Here is a 26,872-nt window from a genome sequence, read left to right as displayed (position 1 = left end):
AATGCTACAAGATGGCGGCAACTATAGATGTACATGATGTTACTGCTAAACTAAATTACAGTGATGTAGTTAAAAAGATCATTTGTGTGAAGTGCAAAGATGAACTTAAAATGTATAGTGAACGTATTTCAAGTTTACAATCAGTAATCTTAGGATTAAGAAGAGAAAATGACAGCCTAAGGCATGAAAATATGGAGCTTAGGTCGAAACAAAGCATGGGTGTACTGCCGAAAGTTAGTAACTATAAGTCGATGGAATGGAAGACAGTGAACAGTGAATGTAAAGCACAAGGCGAAAAAATGTCACCTACAGTGAGTAAACCAAGTTTCGAGTGTGAAAACAATTTTAATATCCTTTATTCCAAAAACTGTAGTAAAGAGACTGGATCAAAATATGAGGTAAATTCGGGTGTGTCTATGGAAAACATTACAAAAAGTAATTTTCACAGCAAAAAAAGTGAAAACTCATGCACAACAGTTAGATTTGCCCTACGTGTGCCTCAGCTCTTACCAGAAACCAAGAGTGATAAATGTGAAAGTGTGAAATGTGGCGAAAACAAATTTTGTAAACTATGCAGTGGAGAAACAAACAAAAATATGGTAAAAAATACGATCGTCAAACTGCCGAAAAAAAGGTAAAACGTTCTCTTATTAACAGACAGCCAAGGCAGAAATTTGGCGAGTGTTTTACTAGACAATTACAAAGATATCCAAGCAATAGGAATAGTGAAACCAGGTGCAAGTACAAAATCTGTTACTGATGTCGACCTGCAGGGAAACAAGAAAGAAGAGAATGAATATGTAGTGTGTATAGCTGGTGCCAATAACATTGCAAGAAATGAAGAACGAAATTGCCTAGCAAGCCTGGAAAACTTCCCAGGGGCAAATAAATCACGAAACACCATTATTACAATGCTGCCTCACAGGTATGATCTCATGTACAATTCGTGTGTAAATAAGTTGATTCGAAAAACAAACATTAAAATGAAACAAATGTGTGCTCGTTTTGGCAAATGTAAAATATTAGATATAGGCAAACTGAAAAGAAGCCTACATACCAGATATTGTATGCACCTAAATTTTGAAGGCAGAAAATTCTTGTGTGACAAAATGTGGGAAATTATCAAAAAAGGATGATTTAAAAAGAATTCTCAGTCACAAAGTAGACAATGATGTTTTTTTAGAGGAAAGCATAATAAATTAACCCTTGCATATCAGAATGTCCAATATGTAACTAATAAAACAGAGCAGCTGAGTGTTTACCTGAATGAAACTAAGCCACACCTCTTCCTAGTGAGTGAATTGGGATGCAAGGAAGAGGAAGCATATGGTTACAGGCTAAAAAATTACAAACTTATAAGCTTGTACTGCAGAAAGACACACAAAAGTGGTGGGGTAGGCATTTATAGCAGAAATGATGTAAAATGTGAAAAAGTTAAACGGATAGATGATCTGAGTACTGAAATGGTATTTGAGGTTGCAGCAGTAAACCTGAAGTATGGAAACAACAGCCTTATTATAGCAGCTCTGTATAGGTCACCTGGAAGTAACACAGAAGAGTTTCTAAATTGCCCAGAGCAGGGCTTCCCAACGTGTGGTCCGCGGACCCCTTAGAGGTCCACCAGGTCTTTCTAGGGGGTTCGCGGCCACCTTTCACCAAATCGTGTAAAATAATGAGTAAAATTATTGAATAAAGATGTGAAAATCAAATTCATCACTGTTTTTTTTTCCGTGTGAAAAACGTGCACTTTTACTTCAGGTCGTATTCCCAAGCAGCCTTTGCGGTTCCTAAGTGAGAACGCATACACAGTTTAGTGCCCGAGAATGGGGGTTCTCTGATCGACTGTCTTGCAACAATACGGGGGTCGTTCGTGCGCGGGCTCACGGCGCTAGATGCGCTGAAACCTTTTACGCATGCGCGGAGCGAGCTTTGTCGACCAATCACAGCGCTCGCTGGGGCGTACGCGGCCCCAGGCATAATTAAATGTTAAACTTGCTCTGTCAGTGCACTACCTATTTCATACGTTGATTTTTGACCACTTTATTGCTTCTAACATGGATCGGTGGATGAAGTCAGGATCATTGAAGAAGGGTGCAGTTTCTCCATCGTCTTCACAGCAAGGAAGTTTCCACTTGAAATGAATGAGGAGAGAGGACAACCAAAGGAAGAACAATCACAAGAGGCTCCACAGCCGGAATTATTATGTGAAAACGCTGCAAGTACTCCATTGGTTGCAATACCCTGTGGAAGTGGAATAACCAAGAAGCGTAAGTACAACCAAAGCTATTTAGAAATGGGCTTTATGGAGACAAAGTAGGGTAAAGCTCAGTGTTTAATTTGTGCGCGAGTCCTTCCGAACAGAGGAAGAGTGCTGTACTAGCTGCTTCTCAGTATTGCATGAAAACTCATGCAAAAACAATTAATGAAAATTCATTAAAAGCTTCTTTCTTGGTTAGTTATTGAGTGGCAAAAACAATCAAAGCTCATATCATTGCAGAAAATCTCATAAAGCCGTGTGTTAATGATATCGTTTCTTGCATGCTAGACGAAAAGGCAGTAAAGCTTGTATCTTCGGTGCCATTATGAAACAATACTGTCAAGAGACGCATTGTTGACATGCCAAAGGATGTGAAAGACACTCTTGTTCCTCGCATCCAACACAATTCATTTTCTCTGCAGATAGATGAATCCACTGATGTTGCAGGACTAGCAATTTTATTGGATTTTGTCCGTCATGAATATTCTGGATGTTTTGAGGAGGAACTCTTATTGTGCAGACCACTACCTGCCAACACAACAGGTGCTGAAATATTCCGCGTATTGGATGATTTTTTTAAGGACTAACAAAGTTTCATGGTCTAATTGTATAGATGTGTGCACAGATGCTGCAAAAGCTATGACGGGTTCTACAGCCGGAGCAATAACGAAAATAAAAGAAAACGCCAAGAATTTCAGCAGTAGTCATTGTGCTCTCCACAGATACGCTTTAGCTACGAAACAAATGCCTGTTTTGTTCAAGAAAGTTTCAGACGAAACCATTCAAATCATTAACTATATAAAATCAAAGCTGTTGACGTCAAGACTTTTCACAACACTGTGTGAAGATATGGGAACCCTTCATTGTTCCCTCCTTCTCCACACAGAAGTGAGGTGGCTCTCACATGGGAATGCACTCTCTTAGTTGTACGAATTAAGATTAGAAGTCTTAGCTTTCCTTTTGGAGCATAGCACCAAATTAGCAGACCTTATTAATGACGAAAATTGGCAGTGTATACTTGCCTATTTGTCAGATATTTTCTCCAAAATGGAAGAAATGAATATTTCACTCAAAGAGCAAAGTGAAACAAAGGTCATTGCTATCGACAAAGTTCGAGCATTCTAGAGGCAAATCAATTTTTGGGCAGAGAGTGTCGAGGAGGGGGAGGTCGAGTGTTTTCCTCTTCTCAAGGAGTTTTTGAGAAACAAAACATTGACGCTTGGGAAGCATTTGTTTCATCAAATGCTGGAACATCTCAGAAGTTTGATGTCATTGTTGGAGCATTATTTCCCAACAGCTGAAGATGAGAAGCTGCAGAAACACGAATGGGTGGTCAACCTATTCACTGTATCCAAAAAGCCGAACATTCTATCATCAAATAAATATGAGTTGTTGATAGAAAGTTTTGACATTGACGGTTACTCACACTTTTAGATCCGTTTGGATAACAAGAAATACTACCCCCTTGTTGAAAAGGCAAAACGTGTACTTCTTCCGTTTGCCACAACATACATGTGTGAATCTGGGTTCTCGATCTATGCTGCCCACAAAACTAAGTACCGAAGCCATCTAGATGCGAAACCAGACATCCATTGCAGTTGTCAAGAATTGAACCCAACTTCAAAAAATTGTGTCAGCAGAAGCACCCTCTACTATCATATTAGGATTCCATTATTATTCCTACAGACTCCTCTATAGTAAAGAACAAAGCATTTTTCTTCGTAGATGCTCAGTGAACGTACCTGAACTATAACTCTGTAGGAATTTCGTTTCTCCCTTCTATCATTTACAAAATAATTATTGATTGAATTTGGTTGGCATTGATATTTTTGTTACGAAAATTAAAATGATCTCTAAAGCTAATTTCTTTTCTTTATAAAATATTCCGTCCTCTCAGATAAAAATATGGCCTGCCTATACTTCATTTACAATTACTTGCTATTACTCTGACACTATATTGTGGCAACTGGCTGCAAGCATAAACAAATGAGGACTTTTCACGTGCCACCTTGTAAGAGATAAACCTCCTCTGCCAGAATTGTTTCCTTTGAGAAAAAAAGTCTTACATTCTGTGAAATGCTTTGTCTTCTTATATAGAAATGAGCGAGTCTGTTTGTTTGTTTTCCTAATTTGTTTACAGTCCAGGCTGATTACCACAATATAGTGTCCAAGTAGAAGTTGAAGTTGTCAGCTGTGGCTAAACGGTTGCCATGCCACCTGCCAGTTCCCAGCTACCAACTGACAGTATACTGTTGCAACGCCGTCTGCTAGCTGCCGGCTATGGACAGACAGCTGCCGTTCAGTAGATACGCAAGGACGTAAAAATACTAGACTTTCTAAGCTGTTTACATAGGTACGAAAATCGATTGTGGAAATGGGAAACGGCTTTATAAAAGCAGATTTCCAGAATCGATTTTGAGGTGTTTACCTGACCAACCAAAAGCAGAACTGGGACATCGGCTTACGAAATCCGGTTTTGGAAATGCATGTAACTGGGTTGATGTATTCCCACACATTGCACAACAGATGTCACAATAGTCCTTTAAAGGCAATTCCTTGGCCTCTTTTCTTTGGTGATGTGTTTGTATCCCGAATCATGGGTCTGCCTCTTTTCTTAACAGCTGCGCAGAATGGCTGCTCAGTCTAAGACGCTATGTCGTCGCGGATTGCGCTGCCGCTCCCGCCAGAGGTTCGAGTCCTCCCTCGGGCATATCTGTGTGTGTGTGTGTGTGTGTGTGTGTGTGTGTGTGTGTGTTGTCCTTAGCGGAAGGCGGAAGTTAAACTTAAGTTAATAGTGTGTAAGACTAGGGACTGATGACCTCAGCAGTTAAGTCCCATACTTTACATACAGTTCAACATTTTTCTTCGGATTTCACGAATAACCATACACACACACACACACACACACACACACACACACACACACACACACGGCTGTTACGAAATATGCATGCTCCTTACACAACAGTAGCCAAATAGTGGACGTGAACAGACCACAGGTGGCAGCTTGTCAACAGCGAAGTTTGGAAGTGACGTTGATTGCTCTTGGAGGAAGGCAGCTCCAACGTGTGAAATGTCAATTACCAAGTAATTTTAATCAGGCTATAGTGTGTTGAACAAAGGGAGTAAATCCACTAGTAAGTGTCTGGATACAGTGGGAATTCAAATTGGTTAGTTAATTTCAAGTTGTTTTCATTCATCTCTAAACCAAAGACTATTGATACTTCGGGGTGGAGGGGGGGGGGGAGGGGGGGGGGGGCGGCACTTGCATTAAGAAGCTCTCAGTTCCCATAGGTTTCGCTCTGAAATTTAAAGTTACTGTGCTCTTGACTGACTACGGGTCCGCCATGGATTTTCGACTGAAGAAGGGGTCCGCCAGCTGAAAAGGTTGGGAAGCTCTGGCCTAGAAGACTTGCTGGAGGGAACAGCAATGTATAAAAAACACTTGTTGCTTGTTGGAGACATCAACATACACTCATTAAATAATAGTCTTAACTATTTGCGCTATATGGATGTATTACAGTGTTGTAACTTTAAACAAATGAACTCAGAACCTACAAGAGTCACTGCAAATACGAAGACATGTATTGACCATGTTCTCACAAATGTAGGAAAAGAGAAAGTAAATGTAAACACCTTAAAAAGCTATATTTGTGATCACGGAGCCCTTACTATGGAAACTGATGTAGGGAACATAGATGTAACTGAAAGTGATACAGTTATAGATAAAAGAAAATTTAATTATTCTAAACTTAAGATGGCACTAAGGAATGAAAAATGGTAACCTGTGTACAATGCAACTGAAGTGAATGAAAAATGGGAATATTTCTATAAGTTATTCAATAACACTTTAAATGAAACTTGTCCGTTAGTTAAAAAAGTAAATAAAGCTGTAAACCATAAAGCCGAGAATCTCCCTTCTGGAATTATTGAACTGAGGGAGAAAATGAAAGATTGCTATATACTTTTTAGAAATACTAAACAACAATATTTCTCAACAAAATATAAACTGCTCAGAAAAACATACAGAGAGTCCTTGACTAACCTAAAAGCACAGAAATATACCTCTCAAACAAGTAACTCTAGCTGTATCAGTAAAACTGCCAGGAAAATAATGCATAAAGAAAGTGGGAAACAGAATTCCTATGAACACAGCAACATAACATTAAAAGAAAATGGTGAAGAAATAAATGACCCAAAAGAAGTGTGTGAGAAATTTATACAAAAGTTCAGTACAGTTGGTATAAATGAAGTTCATGTCAAGCCACAAAATTTTAGTCTTGGAAAATCTAGCCAGTCCTTTTATATCCACGGCATTACTGAGGGGGACATCCTAGCAATCATATCAGCACTTTGACCAAAAATGTCTTGTGGCTGGGATAACATTTCACCTCAACTGCTAAAGGAATGCAGGGATGAATTAGTGAAACCCCTGACTCACTTGATAAATACCTCCCTCAGGAATGGAGTATTCCCTGACCTTTTGAAAATTACTGAAATTATACCAGTGCATAAAAAGGAATTAAAAACTGACACTAAAAACTACAGGCCAATATCATTAACCTCAGAACTAGGCAAATTGTTAGAGAGAGTAATACTAAATCAAGATGAATCATATTTCACCAAACACAATCTGTTAAACAACCTACAATATGGATTTAGAAAAGGGAGATCTACTACAGCAGCAGTAGCATCTTTTATACATGAAATATTAAATAAGCTGGACAAAAGTGACAAGGTAATAGGCACTTTCCTAGATATGAGTAAAGCCTTTGATACTGTGAATCATACCATTCTTCTGTGTAAGCTAGAAGAGTACGGGTTGAGCAGACTAGCCTTCAAACTATTTACCTCCTATTTGAAAGACAGGAAACAGTGTGTAAAGCTAACTTATCAAAATAATGAGCAGCTCCTAGCAACCAAATCAAACTTCAGGACACTTCAATGTGGCGTGCCTCAAGGAAGCATACTAGGGCCTTTTCTGTTCCTTGTATATGTAAATAACTTATTTGAACCCCAAAATTGCACGGTTGTAAGCTATGTCGATGACATATCCTTCATCAGCTGTGGCAGAGATATGCAGTCTGCAGCTAACAGTACCGAGATCAGTTTCAATACTCTGTCCACATACCTTACAGCAAACAAGCTTCTTGTAAATAAAGACAAAACAGTAATAATGAAGTTCATCCACAGTTATAATGCTGCCATAACTGATACTGTATTTACATCCCCATTGGGTCTTGCATACGCAAATTCACATAAATTTTTGGGTATCATTGTTGATGAACACTTATCATGGAAAGACCATGTAGATAATATTTGCAAGAAAATCAGTAGAAATGTGTATCTACTGAAACGGGTCTCAGCCTTCTTGGACCATGATACTTTAAGGCAAATATATTTTGGATTAATTCATCCGCACCTTCAGTATGGTATTGGGACATGGGGTGGGGCATCAGCAGTTCATATAGACAGACTTTTTAGATTACAAAAAAAAGGCAGTAAGAATGGTAGCCGAGGTAAAGACGAGAGAGCTTTGTAGAGACATCTTTAGAAAATATAAAATTCTTACAGTGTACTCCATGTATATACTGCAGACAGTCATGTTCGTGAAACAAAATCCTGAATTTAATATGAGAAACAATAATGTACACAACTATGATACACAGGGAAGGGAAAATTTTCATAGAATTGTGACCAATAAAAAGGCAACGGATCACAGCCCACATAGAATGGGAGCAATTTTCTACAATGCAATACCCTGTGAACTCAAGAAAGCAAATCTAAATATGCTAAAGAGTAGACTGAAGCAATTATTGATAGAGAAGTGTTGTTACTCTATAGATGACTTTAAGTTGTAGTGCTGTCTTGGAAAACAGTGTATATAGACAATGTCTACGATCTATCAGTGGTTTGAAAGAATGTAATTATACACTGTATTATGTGTACTGTACTATTATAAATATACGCTAAATTGTGTTACACTATAGCGGAATCTACTTGTAGTGCCCTTTTGAAAAATAATGTGTACAGACATGTGTCTAATCCATATGTTGTTATGAAAGAATGTAAATATTTTACTGTATATGTGTAATGTAATCTAAATTTTCCTGACAATGTCCGAAAACTTTTTGTTATATGGACAGAAAATAAATAAATAAATAAATACTCATGCAACTGACCATTTGCCTTATTATTACTGTCATCCTGCAAGATTACAGTCTACAACCTTGCTTGCTCATGGTTATGTTTTTAAACTATATACTATCCTTGTCCCGGTATTTACAAATACATGTCATTGCACAGCAACTGCTGATGATCCCTTCCAGTGCATATTAACCACTTTTTTACTTTTTGAATGATCTTAAGATGGTTGTAGATAGCAACCAAAACTAGTTAGTGCACTTTAATTGTAATAGGAAAATTGCAGTCTGGGGATTTAAAGTTTTTACTTTAAAAAACTTTTATTTAATAAATTATCAAAGGAGTTGTTATAATTGTACGATTGCGAGGATATCATTACCCAGTGTGAGAATATTGAAAGAATGATCGAAGGTCACTCTCACGTCTGTGCATGTGGTCCTGTATTTCGCCATGTCAATATGGAACTACTGCTTATCACCCTACAGCACAATGGTGCTGAACTATTCAGATGATCTACTTCTCTTAATAGAGAACAATAGCTAGCTCGATACAGATGCCATTCGGCATTTAACAGACTGATACACCACAGCAAAATTAAAAATTGCTATTATGAAGCTCTGTTACATACTACTGAATGGCAAAATTATCCACGAATGATCATCAAAATAGATTACATTACCGTCAGCAGATATACAGTTGCTAGATACTGAAGTGCCCCACGTATTACATAAAATAATCAGAATACTGCAGTCATACCCCCTCAATGAAATGAGTAGGCTACCATAATAGAAATTTATGGTATGTGTAGGATTTCACTTTCCTGTGCATACCATATATTTGTATTATGGTAGCCTACTCATCTCATTGAGGGGGTATGACTGTAAGAAGAGTGTGACATAACTTAACACTGAGCTGTATATGTGCTTCTGGCACTTCACTGACCAACTGGCTGCTTGTGATGATGGCTGTCTAAAACTACAAAGTTCAATAGATTATGTATTGTCAATTAAACACACCCTATGCAATTAAACAAAACACTCTGATACTCTGCACATCCAAAGGAATAAATTACCATCAGGATGACACATCTATGAGACTCTCCCAGTTGTCAAGCAAAGACTAAAAAACTATAAGTTTTTGAACTGCCTCAAAGTCTTATGCATTTTAACTGGTCACGTACACCAGCAAGTGTACCTACACAGGGCAGGGAAAAGGACTGGCTGAGAATGTAATTTTTGAGTGTCCAGTCTATCCACAGGTTCCCTTCAGGTAAAGGCAACTATTACCACCACACAATATTGCTAAAATAATACAAGATTCAGTTTCAGAGCAATGCTTCCTGATAAAATCTTGAAGCAAGATCAGCAAAAAATGTTCAAATGTGTGTGAATTCCTAAGGGACCAAATTTCTGAGTTCATCGGTCTCTAGACTTATTACACACTACTTAAACTAACTTACGCTAAGGACAACACACACACCAATGCTCGAGGTAGGACTCAAAGGAGTCGCGCAATTAGAGACATGGTGCCTCTAACCGCACGGCCACTCCACACGGCAAGATCAGCAAGATTTTCAGAGGTTCAACTACAGCTAAAACTAAGTGCAAAGTGAAAAAGAGCTTCAGTGGATGCTGAAGTGTATTGAAATCACCGAAAAATAGAAAGTAACCAAACATGACGTGACAGGTTAACAATGACTAATCAGTTGTGTTATGGCAGGACAATAGATATAAATCGGTCACTACTGAACTGGTCTTGATCTGTCACTATACTAACAGAATCCAAACAGTGACTGAGGCAAGAAAGAGAGTCGGAAGACTCTTGAGACTACTCTAGTAGATGAAGGTTTGGGTTTAAAGTTATGGCTGTCTCCCCACCCATCTAACACTTATGATGAAAATAGAAATAAACAGCACACAATTCCTAGTCTGGAAGAACTGGAAATGGAAATGTCGTGTGGCTAGGGCCTCCCATCGGGTAGACCGTTCGCCTGGTGCAGGTCTTTCGATTTGACGCCACTTCGGCAACCTGCGTGTCGATGGTGATGAAATGATGATGATTAGGACAACACAACACCCAGTCCCTGAGCGGAGAAAATTTCCGACCCAGCCGGGAATCAAACCCGGGCCCTTAGGATTAACAGTCTGTCACGCTGACCACTCAGCTACCGGGGCGGACTGGAAGAACTGATGCAGTGGAGCACTGTATTAAAATAGTATGTGGTATTCTTTGTTTATTAATAGGAGCATTTTGGCAGAACTTAACCATAGCTAAGTGGCAGTGCTAGGCAGTAATGGCCTGTCTCCCCACTGACGGAACACAATAACTTACCAGCCCGGCAAAGTTACGTGGCTAAAATAATTATAAAGTTTCTTAACTAACTTGTAAGCTTATAAACAAAACACTGGCTTAGCAATACATAATACTGGAAGTGTACAGTGATAATTACGGTCTATTACAGTAGTTATGAAATGTGTTTTATTGTACCAAAAAATGCAAAAAATATATACAGTGTATATCAAAACAAATAATTTGATTTGGTACATCTATATTTCTGAAACTAATAAGCATATACAATTAATTTTGTTTTTTGATGAACGGGAACCACAAAAAGTGCTGTTTCATATCTTTTCATAGGTTGTCAATATACCCACCTTGAGACACACGGCATATGTCAATGAGGTATTCAAATTGTTCCCACGCCGCAGCGAGCATTTCTCGAGTTATAGCTGCCACAACTGCTGTTATGCGATATCTCAGTTCATTCACTGTTGTTAGTAACGGAGGCACATAAACAGAGTCTTTTATAAACCCCCCACAAGAACTATTCACATACAGTCAGGTCCAGTGACTTTGGAGGCCAGTAAGGTAAGGCTGAATCATTTTTTGGTTCAGTGCGACCAATCCATCATTCAGTAATCATCTGATATAAAAATTACCGCACTTCCAGATGCCAGTTTGGCGATGTCCCACGTAAAACTCGAGAGTCTGCTCTTTCCAACAGCATGTTCTTCACGCATATATCTCAAATAACATAATAGTCCATTTAGAAGTTGTCCTAAACAAATCTATTCTTTGAATAAATTCCTATGATACATTTTTTTTATTTCTGAGTACTACAATGAGATCATGTGAAGAATTGTGAATTTGTGGTTCATCAACATATTTGATGGTCCTGCACTCTTATATTACTTAAAGAAAAATTCTGTCTACTTTGTGTATCTAAATGTTCAATAACCAGTTTCCTGTTATCTGATGCAATAGCTACATAATGACGAAATGGTTGCTTTAAATTGCATATTTTCTCTGTTTATGGGAAAAATTGCTTCAATTTGGGTGCTTTCTGTTTGCTACATAATTATTAATCACTCTTCTGATCAATTAGTTATCAAATTTAACTAAATGTAAATTTATTTTCCTTTCTCCACATCTTTCCTGAGGTACAGAAACTCTGGAAGGTACTCACCTCTCCTTCTTCATTCTCCTTGTCATTCAGTTAGTAATAGCAGTAACACATTCCACCCCATTAAAATAGTTTGAATGAGAATTTTACACCCTAATTTGTGGCACATAATAGAAATTTATTTATTTTGAATACGATCTCTTGTGTCCAAGTTGAAGAACTCTCCCTGCACCTACATTGCACAGAGACTGCAAAGTAAAGTTGTTCAGTACAGAGACTACAAAGCAAAGTTGTTCAGTAGGCAAATGCTCAAAGTGCACTGATCAGCAGCAGACAGGCACTGCTTTGGAATAAAATAAGGATCTATAGATCTGCACATGTGCTCACAAATCAGTAATTTATCCAAACATGGCTTTCTTCATCAGCAGTTTTTCAAGCATGTACATTTCCCTTACAGACTCGCAAAGTGGTGAATCATGCTTCCTGAGCTTAAAATGATTGACACTACTGATTAAACACATACGAAGTCTACCTCCGTACTGATTCTATCACTTGAGCATAAGTCGTTCCCCCTCCCCCCACGCCAAAGTGCTACAAGGTGCAACATGCAACATCAATGCCAAATCAGCCACTGGCTACATGTGTGAGCTGTCAGCACTATTTACTGATTCTGTACCATCATTTAATATTTTTCTGCCTTGTACCTATACCTCTGGACTTTTCTAGTATGCTTCGAGATTGGCACTTTAAATATTGCTGTTTAATCATAGGAAACAAAATGGTGTTACAGTGTAACTGTAAGCTGCCCCAAACAGATGATACACTTTGTTGGTGCTCCCCAATTTTCACTAATCCAAGTCAGACAAACTGATGCTACAATGTTCCATGTATGTCACACTAGAGCATAAGGTGCCACAAATTCAATTAAGTAAAATATTCCTACATTTCACACATTTATTTACACACACAAGCAGAATTCTGGTTTTTCATATGTGTGGGAATGTGTGTCAGGCAGGGCCATCTTGAAATTTTAGATTTTAATATTTTACTGAACATGTCATTTTCCAATAACTTGTGTCAAGGTTAGTATGTATTGTGATAAACAAATATTTCCAAACATCTGCAAATGGCTTGCAAAATTCCTACCATATCCTTAATTATAAACTTTGGTGCTTCTTAGAAATTATGGCAGCAGTAGCTTTGTTCAGTCTTTACCCACCAGTTTCAGTGAGTATTTTGAGAATTTTCAGACCCTTATGAGTGTTATGCTACATTTACTTCATACTAAATACTACTCTAATATTGTATTCTGTCAACTTTGGCACTAACATCTTTTCAGAAAAGCATTTCCAACTTTGGCACGAACATCTTTTCCAAAAATCATTTCCCCTTAGTGCCGTCAGCTAGTTTCACAAGCAGTGCAATATTTCCACTTTTTTATACTCACTGAGTTGTTTCTTCTAATTTCTGGTCTGAAGTTTTGTGATCACCGTGTAAATTATGCTCCTACAAAGTCAACAGCTGTGGCATAGTTTTGGTTTTACACATACTGTAACTGACATAACTTGTTACATTTACTTTCCAAATCAAAAGTAGAGAATGTTTTCAACACAAGGCTAACATTTCCCTCATTTCTAATATTTCTAATGGTGAGCATCGCCTCAAGAAAGTCCAGGAAAAAACAAGTGCACCAGATAGTGGTGGCGTTTGTGTCAGATGGGGTAGGTAGAGGAAGAGAGAGGCAGAAGGCAGAGTTTGAAGGTGGATGACTAGGAATGTGAGAAGGAGAGGTGGCAAATACACAGGTTAAACCTGTGATGCACAGTTGATGGAGCCAGTGGGGAACAGGGCACACTGAAGGGACAGGTGACAAGATGGAGAAAGAGAAAGCTGTCAGGTGGAGATGGGGGGACAGTAGGTTACCAGAGATTGACACCAGGACAACTGTAGGAGCGAAGGGTGTGTTGCGAGGATAACTCATCTCTGCATAGTTCAGAAAAGCTGCTGGTAAAGGGAAGGGACCAGATGGCCCGGTTAGTGAAGCAGACATTGAGACTGTGTGTGTTGCGTTGCGTTCAGTTGGATGTTGTGAAGCCAAGTGGTCAACATTTTTCTTGGCAACAATTTGGCAGCCGACATTCATCCTGGTGGACAGCTGGTTAGTAACTGTACTGATGTAAAAAGCAGTGCAGTGTTTGCAGCAAAGTTAGTATATGACATGGCTGAGCTTTCACAGGTGGCCCGCCCTCTGATAGGATTATGATCAAATTTTGACAGGACTGGAGTAGGAAGTGCTGGAGGATGGGTGAAATGGACAGGTCTTGCACCTTGGTCTACAACAGGGATTTGACCCCTGTAGTGAGGGGTTAGGAGAAAATGTGGGAGTGGCATGGGGATGCTGTGCACATTGGGTGGGCAGCAGTACACTACTGTACGAAGGGTGGGAAGGACCTTGGGTAGGATGTCTCTCATTTCAGGGTACGATGAGTGATAATTGAAGTGATGAGGAAGGGTACGGTTGAGTGACATTAGATGACGAGGAGGGCAGGAGGTGCTCCTTTTTAGCTGACTCTTGGGTGGAAGGAGGGGTTAAGGATATGGCACGGAACGTCTTTAAGTGGACTAGGTTTCAGGAGGGGGTGGGGGTGACATTAATGTCTCTCAGTGAGGACCTTTGTGACACCTGACACCTTCAGCATAATGCACACGGGAGTGCCCTTCACTGCAGATATGTCGTCCACAAATGGCTAGGCTTTACGGGAGAGATTTTTTGGTGTGGAAGAAATGGAAGCTGTCAAAATGCAGGTACCATAGGTGGTTAGTGGGTTTAATGTGGACAGAGAAGTGGAAGTCACCCTCCAGGAAAGTGGCACATTGGTTTGAGGCGGACCAAGTGGACAGGAGAGAAGGTCTTGAGTTTGTGAAGGAATAAAAATAGAAGGTCTCGGCCCTGAGTCGAGATGATGAACATACCATCAATGGACCTCAACCAGACTGGGAATTTCCTCTAGATGGCTCTAGAAAGATGCCATGCTGGTGCCTAAGGCTGTGCCGCAAAACTGTTTATACACAATTCCCTTTGAAGGACAAGTAGTTGTGAGTCAGGATACAGTTGGTAAGGTGTACAAGGAATGAGGTGTCGATCTACAAAGTGACAAGACAGACACTGGAAGAGGTAGTGCTCAATAGTGGCAAGGCCACATGCACAAGGAATGTTGGTGTACAGGGAGGTGGCATCTACAGTGATGAATAGGGACCTAGGAGGTAAACGGGTGGTGAAGGAAGAGGTTGGTATCTATCATGTGCGAGGTTATATTTCGGAAGGTGTTGGTCAACAAAAGTGGAAAGGTCTTTCAATGGGAATACAATAGCCAGCTACCATGGGGTATCGAGGATTGCTGAACTTGCGGATCTTGGGGAGCATGTGGGAGTAGATGTGTGGGGTGTCATTGGGGTGAGGAGGGAGATGTACTTGGGGGAGAGGTTCTGGGAAGCACCTATGCATTTCAGTACAGACTAGAGGTTAAATTGCACTTCTAGGATGGGATCACTACAGCAGAGCTTGCACAATTGGTAAGGCCTTCCATCATTACTGTGAACCATGACAACAACTGTACAGGCTTTGTCTGCAGGGAGGATTATTAGGTCAGAATCCGTTTTCAAGTTGTGTACAGAGGTTCTTTCTTCTGCCGAAACATTAATGTTCTTAGGTAGAGTCCTAGGGGAGGATGCGAGAGCAGGTTGGAGATAAGGAATTCCAGGAAGGTGACCATGGGGTGGTTAGATGGCACAGTCAAATAGTGGCACGAAGGTAAGGTTCGATGTTGGGATAAGGTTAGCTTCAACTGAAGGGATTGGTGGAAAAGATGTGTTTCCACTGTACAAATCAGGAGAAGGAGAGCAGATCTTTGACAACTCCCCTGAATTTATAATATAAAGCACTTATTCTGATGGTGTCGCTTCAGGTATAAGGGACACTTGTAGCATAAGAGATCCTGAAATTAAAGCAGGATCAATGAGGCTAATTTAAAGTTACTTGTTAGTGTTCATACAAATGTTGCACCAGTCAGAATGCAACATCACTGTAAATGCTGTTCTTGGGCACAGGACGAATTTTTTAATGTTGGTAAGCAAATGTAAATCCAGCTGCTGTTAACATGGCTGTGACAGATATGTGAATGGTGCGTCCCTGTAGAGGGCAGGTGGAAACCAGGTAGAGCTCATGGTATTACACTCATATGCCTCACTAACAAGTCAGAGGTGCAGTCTTCCACTGAAACCAAAATTGAGCTAGTGAGGCACACTTCACCTGTTGGGAAATGTGCTGTGTGTGAGCCGTGACTTCCTGCGATGCTCTTGGCAGGATAGCTTCTATGTCAAAGTTACGCACTTTGCGGCATCCTGGTTGGCTAGCGCCCTCTATTTGGGATGGCCGCACCTCGCAAGGAGAGACTCGGGCGAGGGCCGTGACAGAGACTCAGTGGGGCAGTGACAAGAGATTCGGTTGATGGCAGTGACAGAGGGAAGACAGCGCAGCATCGTGAGCAGTCAATCAGAGCTTGGTGTACTGCGAGGACACACAGTGTTGAGATTCCGGCACCTGGGTCTGGTGGCAAGCGGAACTGGACTGTGGAAGCAGTCCCCAGTCAACATAGGCTCTGTTTAAGAGCCACGTCTATCTCAAATCCTGAGATGGGAGTTTAACCTGGTGTGCATGATAATGGCGAGCTTCTGAACTAACTTTAAATGGTGAGGCATTTTGTGGTGGAACTTTTGGATGTCACTGCTCTGTGTAGCCACTTTAATTTTCGTTAGTCATTCCTTAAACCACTTGGACATGGGTCTGGGATACTTAGTATTACAAGTCAATGTAACTGCCTTATGCCCTGGTTCTGTTGACTTTACATTTTTATTGTTAATATGTTAAGTGGTCAAATTTTATGAATCAAGTTTATTGTCTGTATAAGATTTCAGCTGCCAATTTAAATTACAATTGCCAACATCCTTTTTGCTGGCAACTATAATAGTAACAATTTTGTGCCGTCATACGGTGCTTAGGTATTTAAGGTTGTTTGCGGATTGTCTGGTCATTATCACCTTGAACTAGTTGTGGTTTATAAATTTATCACGTGAAATTTCACTAAGCTGGAAATTGTGTAATGAGCTATTACTTTAATAGTGACCGGTTGTCACACTACAACATTTAACATCTCTTCTCACATTTGGCACTACCCAGTGCTTGGCTGCTGGTTTTGGTACTTTGGTGAACTCTGTATTAATACTGGGTTTGTGTGTTCTAGAAGCCGTTATTGGTGTGAACAAGCCCTCCTGCCTCTTGTTGTCACTTGAGCTCTCGAGCACAGAATTCAGACACACAGACGATGTGAATGTCAAACGCTGAGAATGTGTCGATTTCTGCGTAGATCTTTCAGGCTATCATAACATTGTATGGCCGAATGTTTTCCTTAATAGTTAATTCACGTATTTATGAGATCTTGCAACTTGAGTATTTTTTCAAATCTAATAGCTTTTACAAATTGTTATTTTTCATATTCACAAGGCCTGATCATTTACTAGTGAGCTCAGATCTGTAGTTATGTTAAGGTTATATCTGTGTTAAGTAATTTTTTATTAATTAAAAGTTATGAGCCACAAGGCTGGTTTTGTTTTAAAATTTTCTGAATTATTCTCGTTGCATTTATGCATCTGAATAATCGGTGTATATCACCACAATTTGCAAATACTAATTAATCATTGTGTTGTTACCAGTGCTCAGTTTTAATTAACATGGTGAAAATAAATTTTTGTATCCTCAAATGGGGTCAGCATTCTACTCCAGCAGCCCATGGGCTCTGCTTACCAATCCACCACCTTACCTGTGTCAATGGGCGGCAAACACAAAAGGGCAGGAATCTATTAAATGTTGACAGTTCAAACATGTGGTAAATAATGGTACCTGTCGGTACCGGTTTGAATTACCAAAATGTCATCCAGGTATGCAAACGCAAAAGGTAAACCCTGTAGCACAGCATCTGTGAAGCGCTGCCACGTCTGTGCGGCATTCCTTAGTCCAAAAGTCATGAACATGCTCTCGAATAAACCAAAAGGAGTGATGACGGCTGTCTTTGGAATGTCACGTTCGGCTACAGGTATCTGTGTGTAGGCCTTTGCACAGTCTAACACAGTGAACACTACTGAGCCACTCAATGCGTAATTGTAATTGCGCAACAAGGGTACGGGATAACGATCGGGTATTGTCCGGGCGTTCAGGGCTCTATAATCGCCGTACGGTCTCCATGCACCCTCCTTCTTTGGCAGTAGATGTAATGATGAGGACCAAGGGCTGTTGGAAGGCCGGATTACACCTTCGCGCAACATACAGCCAAATTCTGCCTTTGCTATTTTGAGGCGATCTGGGGATAAACGTCGCAGCCTACAAGAGGTAGGGGGTCCGTCAGTAGTCTCAATATAATGGATGGTATCATGTCTTACCTCCTTAGGTGCACTGGGTGGTCGTATCAGGGCTGGAAATCCTCGCAGCAGCTCGATGTACTCGCCATCCACTACCTGAATTACCACGGCAGTATGGACAGTGGCATCTCGATGGAATCCGGAAGTTGTTAGGCCGGTGGTGTTGTCGACCACGCGAGATTTCTTTATGTCAGGCAGCAGGCTGTAGTGGGCCAGGAAGTCGGCTCCGATGATTGGTTCGGCAATGTCCGCGCCGGTGAAGTACCACGCAAAAGTGCGCCGCAACCCGAGGTCGAGTTCCAAGCACATCATGCCATAGGTCGTAATCCGGGAGTTATTAGCAGTTGGGAGGCTTATGGGCGTAGACAGTTGCTTCTGACATAGCATGGTTCGAGGAAAGATTGGCAAATCGGAACCAGTGTCTACTAAGTACTTCCGGGTGAAACGTCGGTCACTTGCAAACAGGCGCCTGGACGTCGGACAGCAACTGGAGGAGGCGCTCACTTCCGATCACCGCTGCTGTTAGGGTAGGTGCAGGGCGTCATACACTTACGTGCTTGTTCGCCAAACTTGCAATGGTACCAACAGACTGTTTGTTCTGTCCCTGTCATAGTCGAGGCTGTCTAAGATCAGCTGCGTGAGAGACGACGGAATCAATGTCGGCTCCTGTTGTCTGTGTCGCGGCAGTGTAACAGCTCACTGATTTGCCGTGATAATAAGTCCGCTTTGTTGATGAGAACATCATAATCCGCCCGAGAGTCAGTTGTTGCCGCGCAGGCGCACGCCGCGGTGGTGGAGCTAACTATTGACAGCGTCATTGCCTCTTGTATCTTATCGGCTAAATCGGTCACTGCATCTAGAGACGCATCAGTCTGAGACACCACGATTGCCTTCACTGGTGGTGGTAACCGGCTGCTCCAGATCGTGCGCAGTAAACAGAAAAAATCCCTGGCAGAACCAGGAATTGAACCCAAGTCCCCAAATGGCAGTCAACTGCATGGAACACTCAGTTAAGGAGGTGAATGACTATAGCATAATAGGTGTAAAATAAAGCACAGGGCTGTAGATAGGGAGATGAAGAATGAAACACTTTTGGTCATCAAAAGGAAAATCTTTTAATGACTGCTGCAGCAAAATTTTATCAAGGAATCTGTCAGAAAGCCTCAAAGAAATTCTGGTCGTATGCAAAGGTTGTCATCGGCACCAAAGTTTGGTGCCAATGCTTAACTTCATTTGTAAATATTTCGTTTCCAATGATGATACAAAGGTACTGCCCCTATTTAGTCTTTGTATTGCAAAGACTGCAACAGATAACAATAATAGTGACACTGAAAAATAGCTGAAAACACTTGAATTGAATGTGGCTCCTGGACATGACAAAATTCCTGTTAGATTCTGCACAGCTAGAGTCTACACAGAATTTACAGCTATCATTTTAATGATAATATACTACAGGCCTCTCGAATTAAAAGCAGTGTCAGGTGGTTGAGGGAAACACAGGTCACACTTACCTACAAGAAAGATAACAGAGGTTATTCACAAAACTTCCATCCTATCTCATTGACAACTGTCTATTGTATAATTTGAGAACATATTCTGAGCTCAAACACAATGAGATATTTTGAAAATAATGACCTCCGTGAAAACAGCATGGATTACAAAAACACTGTTCATGCAAACTCCACTGTAGCTTTACTTACAAGACATCCTGGAAGCTGTGGATGAAAGCAATGCATTTTTATGTCACTGTAGGCTACTACCCATCTTCACCAGAAGATTGGTAGTACGACACTTCCCGAAACATTGTGAGATATCAACGCTACCACCCGGCTGGAGACCTGAGAAATCTTCATCAATGCATTTTTTGACTTCCAAATACCATCTGACTTACTACTACTACAGAATAGTAGGAGAGGGAACAGCATGTTGCCTTAGATGGAGAAACACAGGCAGATGCAGAAGTAACTTCACAACTGCCTCAGGGGTCCTTGCCATTCCTTTTGTGTATTAAAAACTTGACACCCAATATTAACTGTAACCACAAACTTTTTGCACATGATTCAATTATCTATAATGGAGTACTGCCTAAGAGAAACACTGAACATATACCAAGGCAGGAATGATAAGATTTCAATGTGATGCAAAGACTGGCATCTTATTTTAAAAATACAAACTTGTAAGATTGTGCGCTTCACAAAAGAAGTACCGGTATCCTTGGACTACAAAATAAATGAGTCACATATGGAATAAGTCAATTCATACAAATATGTGGTGAAGCGATTTTTACAGATATGACATGGAATGATCACAAAGGCTCAGTTGTAACATTTCGGTTCATTGGCACGATACTGGAGAAATGCAGTTGGTCTACAAAGAAGGCAAATGCTTTTGCATCCCCTCTTAGAATATTTCCATGTGTGTGGGACTCATAATAACAACAGGTCAGCTTTTTGGCCATATTTCTCACTTCTGTAGCATTCTCTTCAGACCCTACCCTTTGCAGTTTTGCTTCAATTACAGCTTAGTGACTCATCTTCTTGTATTAAAAAGTTCTCCCTTTTGGAAAGTTCATGTTTCAATGAGGAACATATAATCTGTAAGTGCTCTTTACAGAGTTGACACCCTTTCTTCATCTAATCAAACAATGGAAAATCCAGGAAGTATGCTACTGACCATATAGCTGACATGCTGAGTCACCATAGACACAACAAAAAGATTCACAAAATTATAGCTTTCGACCATTAAGGCCTTTGTCAGCAATAGACACACACACACACACACACACACACACACACACACACACACACATGCAAATGCAACTTGCACACGTCTGCAGTCTCAGATAACTGAAGCCACACTGTGAGCAGTTACCACCTGCTTGGTTCAGAGAATCCTGTGCTAGAAGAGAGTATCCAAATGGCCCGTACTGTGAAGCAGCTGTTGAAGTCATTAGTGTTGTGGTGCATGGCATGTTCCACAACTGGATGGTCAAGTTAGCAGTTTGCTACAGTTTGGTGGTGGCCAGTGCATGGCATGTTCCACAACTGGATGGTCAAGTTAGCAGTTTGCTACAGTTTGGTGGTGGCCATTCATGCAAGTTTACATTTGCATGAGTGTGTGTGTGTGTGTGTGTGTGTGTGTGTGTGTGTGTGTGTGTGTATTTCTTTGTCTAACATATTTTTAACAGAGATAATTTCTCTGAGTCTCTCACTTCCTTTTTACTGTTAAAAACATCTTCTAGTACATGTGTTACCTGTTACTTATTATGTCTGAAGTGGTTTATGGAAAATAACGTCAACCCACAAGACGATATTTTCAGTTATTGCATGCTATACATCCAGTTAAATTCAAATCAGAAACATTCATACAGAAAGACAAAACAATACATAAAATACAGGAAAGGCCACCACTCACCTACAGTTGAGTGATGTGTGGCACACAGAAACATGCAACAGAAAACTATTTACAGTAGCTTTCTTTAGTAGTACACACATTCATGCGCACAACTACACACACACACACACACACACACAAATACACATCCCTGTAATCATGGTGAGATTATCAACAGCAGCTGGCCTGGGCAGATCGCGGTACGAAGGGGAATTGGGAAGGATACATGAGGTACGGAACAGGTATAGGGATAATGTGAGGAAGATCTGTCCACAGATGACTCAGCAGCTGCAGAACAAGAACAAAAGGTGTTTATATGTTCATATGAGAAAATGAGCTGGAAAGTGAAGAAGGCAAGAAAGGAGAGAAAGTTGGAATGAGGAGGGAAACAGAGGGTGAAAAAGAAGGAGAGGAAAAGAGAGAGGGGAAGCAGAAGGGGTGAGATGGAGGGAGGGGGAGAGAGACAGAGAGAGAGATAGAGAGACTGTCCACAAGAAGGAAGAGAGGGGAGTGGTGGGAAGAGGCAGCGCAGGATATGAACGGGGAAGGAGTGACACAGACAGGAGAGAGAAGGGAAAAACAAGGTGAAGCAGCAAGAAAAAGGCTAGCAGGGTTTAGGCCAGGAGGGGGATTTTAATAGCCCAGGATATGCTGGTGAGGCTGTTCCCACCTGCTTAGTTCAGAGAATCTTGTGCTGGAAGAGGGTATCCAAATGGCCCGTATTGTGAAGCAGCTGGTGAAGTCTTTAGTGTTGTGGTGCATGGCATGTTCAACAACTGGATGGTCACATTAGCAGTTTGCTACAGTTTGGTGGTGGTCATTCACGCAAGTAGACTGCTGGTTACTTGTCATGCCCTCATAGAATGGTGTACAGTAACTGCAGCATAGCTGATATACAACATGGCTGCTTTCACACATGGTCCTGTCTTTTATTGGGTAAGAAATGCCTGTGACTGGACTGCAGAAGGAGGTGGTAGATGCATGTATGGGGTTGCAACCACAAGGGAATGATCCATGGCGAGCTGGATATTTTGTAGGTTGGTTGGGGGTTGGACACCTTTGAGTGATGTGGGTAGGCTTTTAGGAAGGCTCTACCTAACCTCAGGGCACGACAAAAGTTGCCTTAGTGAAGGATGTGGCTGAGCTTTTCACAGCCAGGGTGTTACTGGGTGATCAGAGGACTACTAGTTGGTGGCTGATTAACAAGTTTACAAGACTCAGAGGAAGAGATGGCATAGGAGATTTATTTATGGATGAGCTGGATACGATACTGTCTGTCAATGAAATGAAATGAGTGTATGGCATTGCTGTCCGGGAGGCCCCAACTGGGGAAGTTTGGCCACCGAGTGCGAGTCTTATTTCAGTTGTCACCACATCGGGTGACTCGCATGCCTGTGATGAGGATGAAATGATGATGAGGACAACACAACAACCAGTCCACGAGCAGAGAAAATCTCCATCCCATCTTGGAATCGAACCCGGGCCCACTGCATGGGCGGCAAGCATGTAACCACTCAGCTAAGCAGGCGGACACTGTCTGTCAATGAAGCTCTGGTAAGGTTATCAGCTTATTTTTGACAACTCCTGCTTTACACTGCAGATGCAGTGACAATGGGTGGCAAGGCTGTGAGGAAGAGAGTTTTTGACAGGATATGGGTGACAGCTGTCAAAGTGGAAGTACTGTTGGTAGTTAGTGTAGCTGATATGAACAAACATATTTATGGAACCATCTGAGAGGTGGAGACTGACATAGGAAGGTGGCTTGTTGAGTTCAGAGTGACCACATGAAGCATATTTGGGACAAGATCTGGAAGTAATGGAGGAAAGGGCAAAGATTTTCCTTGCCATGGATACAGACTTTCAAAATGTCTTAACTGAAGCTGAAACAGAGAAGGGGTTTTAGGTACTGACTGGAGAGGAAGCACTCCTCCAGATAGCTCATAAAAATGTTGGCATAGGATTGTGCCATGTGAGTATCCTTGCAGTACCACAGATGTGGCCTTTGGATGTGATACAACTGTGGGTCAGGTTGTGGTTGCCAACAAGGATTAGGAAAGAAGAGCTGGGTTTGGTATCAAGAAGACACTAGGAAAGGTAATGTACCATGGTTGCAAGGCTTTGAGTGTGGGGGATGTTGGTGTATAAGATCATTGCACTCACAATGAGCAGCAAGGAGTCTGGTGCTAATGGGACAGGAACAGTGGAAAGATGGTGAAGGAAGTGAGTGGTGTCTTGAATGTAGGATGGGAGGTTACATACAGTAGTTTGGAGATGTTGGTCAATACAGGCAACAATGGAATGACCAGTAGAGAGACCTGTGGGACTCGGTTTATGGACTTGGGGGATTAGGTAAAAGATAGGCATATGGGGTGTTGCTGAAGTGAGGAGGAAGATGAATTCAGGTGTCAGGTGTTGGGATTGACCTAATGCCTCAAGGAGCTGGTGGAGGTTCTCTTGGGCCAATGAGATGGAATTGCGGTCAAACAGTTTGTAAGCATAGGTCTCAGAAAGTTGGGGGAGACCCTCAGCCACATAGTCACTATGCTTCATGACCACTGTGGTGGACTCTTTGTTTGTGGGAAGGGTGACAGGGTTTGGATTGGTTTTTAGTTTATGGATAGCAGTAATGTTCCACAGGACTGATGTGGGACTCTCTGGGGAGGGATCTGGCAAAGGAAGGTGAGGCAAGGTTACAAGTGAGGAATTCCTGAAAGGTTACCAGGGGTTCACTGGATGGAAAGGGAGATGGTTGGATGGAGGTTGTAACTCTTTTAGACAAAGTTGTATATGCAGTTTTGGTTGGCTGTTGCCAGTGGGATGTGTGGTGAAGAATTGTTTCCGCTATAGGGAACAATTAAAGAAAAGAAGGTCTTTTACAGCCCGGCATAGCTGACTTAAGTTTAGGGCTACTGGTGAGGTCTTTAGAAAGTACAGAGACTTCCACAGGTATCAGAGTTCTGGCAGGTTGACAAGAGTATTAAGGGGTGGTCGTTCGAGAGCAGTGGAGGGTGGAGGAAATTTTTAGGGATGTGGAAGGTGGAAGAAGTGAACTCATATAGCAGAAGGTTCACTCTTGTGAGACGTGTGGAAGTACTTGTTACCAGTATGTGGCACATTCAGAAACACAACGGACAAAGTGATCAAATTAATCCTTACTAAACTGAGAGTTAGCGCTTTTTTCTGCTGACCCCCTAACTTTTAGTCAACTCTTAGTTGCTTTCATGGAATAGCCATCTTAGCACTCTTTGTTAGTTGGGTACAAGGGCTTACCAGTTGTCCATCCAATCCTCTGAATGTTTTTTATGGGAATAAATGAGTTTCATTTTGACAGCAGAGTAAACTAGTTAAAAATGGTTAATCAAAAAAAGGCTAATATTTCCGGACAAGAATAATACACAGTACATGTAGAAGTTCCCAAGAAATGGACCAATTAATGATTGTTTTACTTTGAGAGCCATAAGTCATCCCATAACTATACACCACACTATCTACACCTGAATTATACTCCTTGTTCATTTGTACGGAATGTGTGGTGAAATATTAAAAAGTCAAAGTCTCATAAGTTAGTGCATAATGAGTATCCTAACTAATGACTGAAACGAATAAAAGCACAAGAAAATAGCACTTTCTGATGTTTTTAATGTTGAGAGGAGTAACATGAAGGTGCTTATTTAACAATGCGCTCAAGTGATGAGTCTTGGAGTCACATCTTTGGACCTCAGGATAAGGAGAGTCACCAAGAAATAAGAAGACAACAGTTGCAGCTTGAGCAAAAAAGAAGAACAAGATTTCTTTCTAATATGGCCATCAATTTCAAAGAGTTGTGATATAGTTTGCCACAAGTTCATTAGTCAAAAGAAATGTCTTATATTCTTCTGTTACACAACAAAGTCACAATGCCAGAAAATTGTATCCTAGTGCAGGAAGACCTGTGGTGGATCAACAACTGGTACTGGGAAAGCACCTGACCATACATACAGACAGTTACAGGTAAACAGATGCAGCAAACAGTAAAACCCACACAATATCTAGCACTGCAGTACCCATCTGGACCTAAAGTGGACTGGTCACACAAAACTAGTTGTAGGTAAAGTAGGTGCCAGCCATGACAAAAGTTTGGATGTCATTCAGTACATAATGCCCCAATTTTTCTACATCTGTTAACATACACCGGTATACGGAAATTTCGTTTTAGATGCTTGAAATCTGATGTTTCTTCTGCATGTGTGTGGAGTTTCGAATCATTCCAAGCTGTAGTGGACCATTAACCCCTTAATGCCGTGTGCTGCAAGTTTGTATCATACCTGTTTAGGTTAACTGTTTTTGAGCACAGGGCCACTACGTACAGATTCTACATGAAGCTACCAGTTATTCTGACATATGATGCTATATCCGTACTGCTTCAGGCACATCGAGAACTATATTACTTTTTTTTATTTTTAATTTATTTAGGCAGTAAAATGTTAACATGGCATCTACACAAGATGCTCGTTAGGAGCAATATGCTTTACTGAATTCTTGGTTGTGAGAAAAGAAAGCAAGGTGAACACCATAAAGTGTTTTTATGTAGTGTATGGTTTTGATGCAGTTGACAGGAGTACTGTTGGGTGACAGGTACAGAGAATTAAAAGCATCACAAAGTGCAGAAACTGAGCTCCACAACAATCGGGTCACATTTCAGACATCCCACCACAGTCACTAATCCTGAGAGCACGAATTGCACGGACACCATTATTCACGCAGACCGGCACATCGAAACTCGATGGCTGGCTCTACAGCTACTGGCAACTGCCAAAGTACAAGAGCAGTGATCGAGATTCCCAGTTATAAAGGTGTACTCAAGATGGGTTTCACAGATGCACACAGCAGACAACAAGACTCAACGAAAAACCGTTCAGCTGAACTGTCGGAGTGTTTTGAAACCGATGGAGATGCCTTTCTACCATGGACTGTTATGTGTGACAAAACCTAGGTGCCTTACTTTAAGCCTTACTGCAGTGACACCAAAAATCACCAAAAAGAAAGACGTTCCAGGCTGCACCCTCTGCTAGCAGTCACGATGAGAATCTTTACAGATTATAAAGGTGTAACTCCTGTGAATGTGTTGCCAAAAGAGTCACCAATATCAGAGGCGTATGTGAAGGCTTCACAGTTGCAATTGAGTCTCAGAAGCTGGGAAGACATCACCAGACTGTACAGCCCAG

Source organism: Schistocerca piceifrons, chromosome 2 (assembly GCF_021461385.2).
Source record: "Schistocerca piceifrons isolate TAMUIC-IGC-003096 chromosome 2, iqSchPice1.1, whole genome shotgun sequence".
NCBI classification, from domain to species: Eukaryota; Metazoa; Arthropoda; class Insecta; order Orthoptera; family Acrididae; genus Schistocerca; species Schistocerca piceifrons.
Note: the sequence above shows the minus strand (reverse complement) of the source record.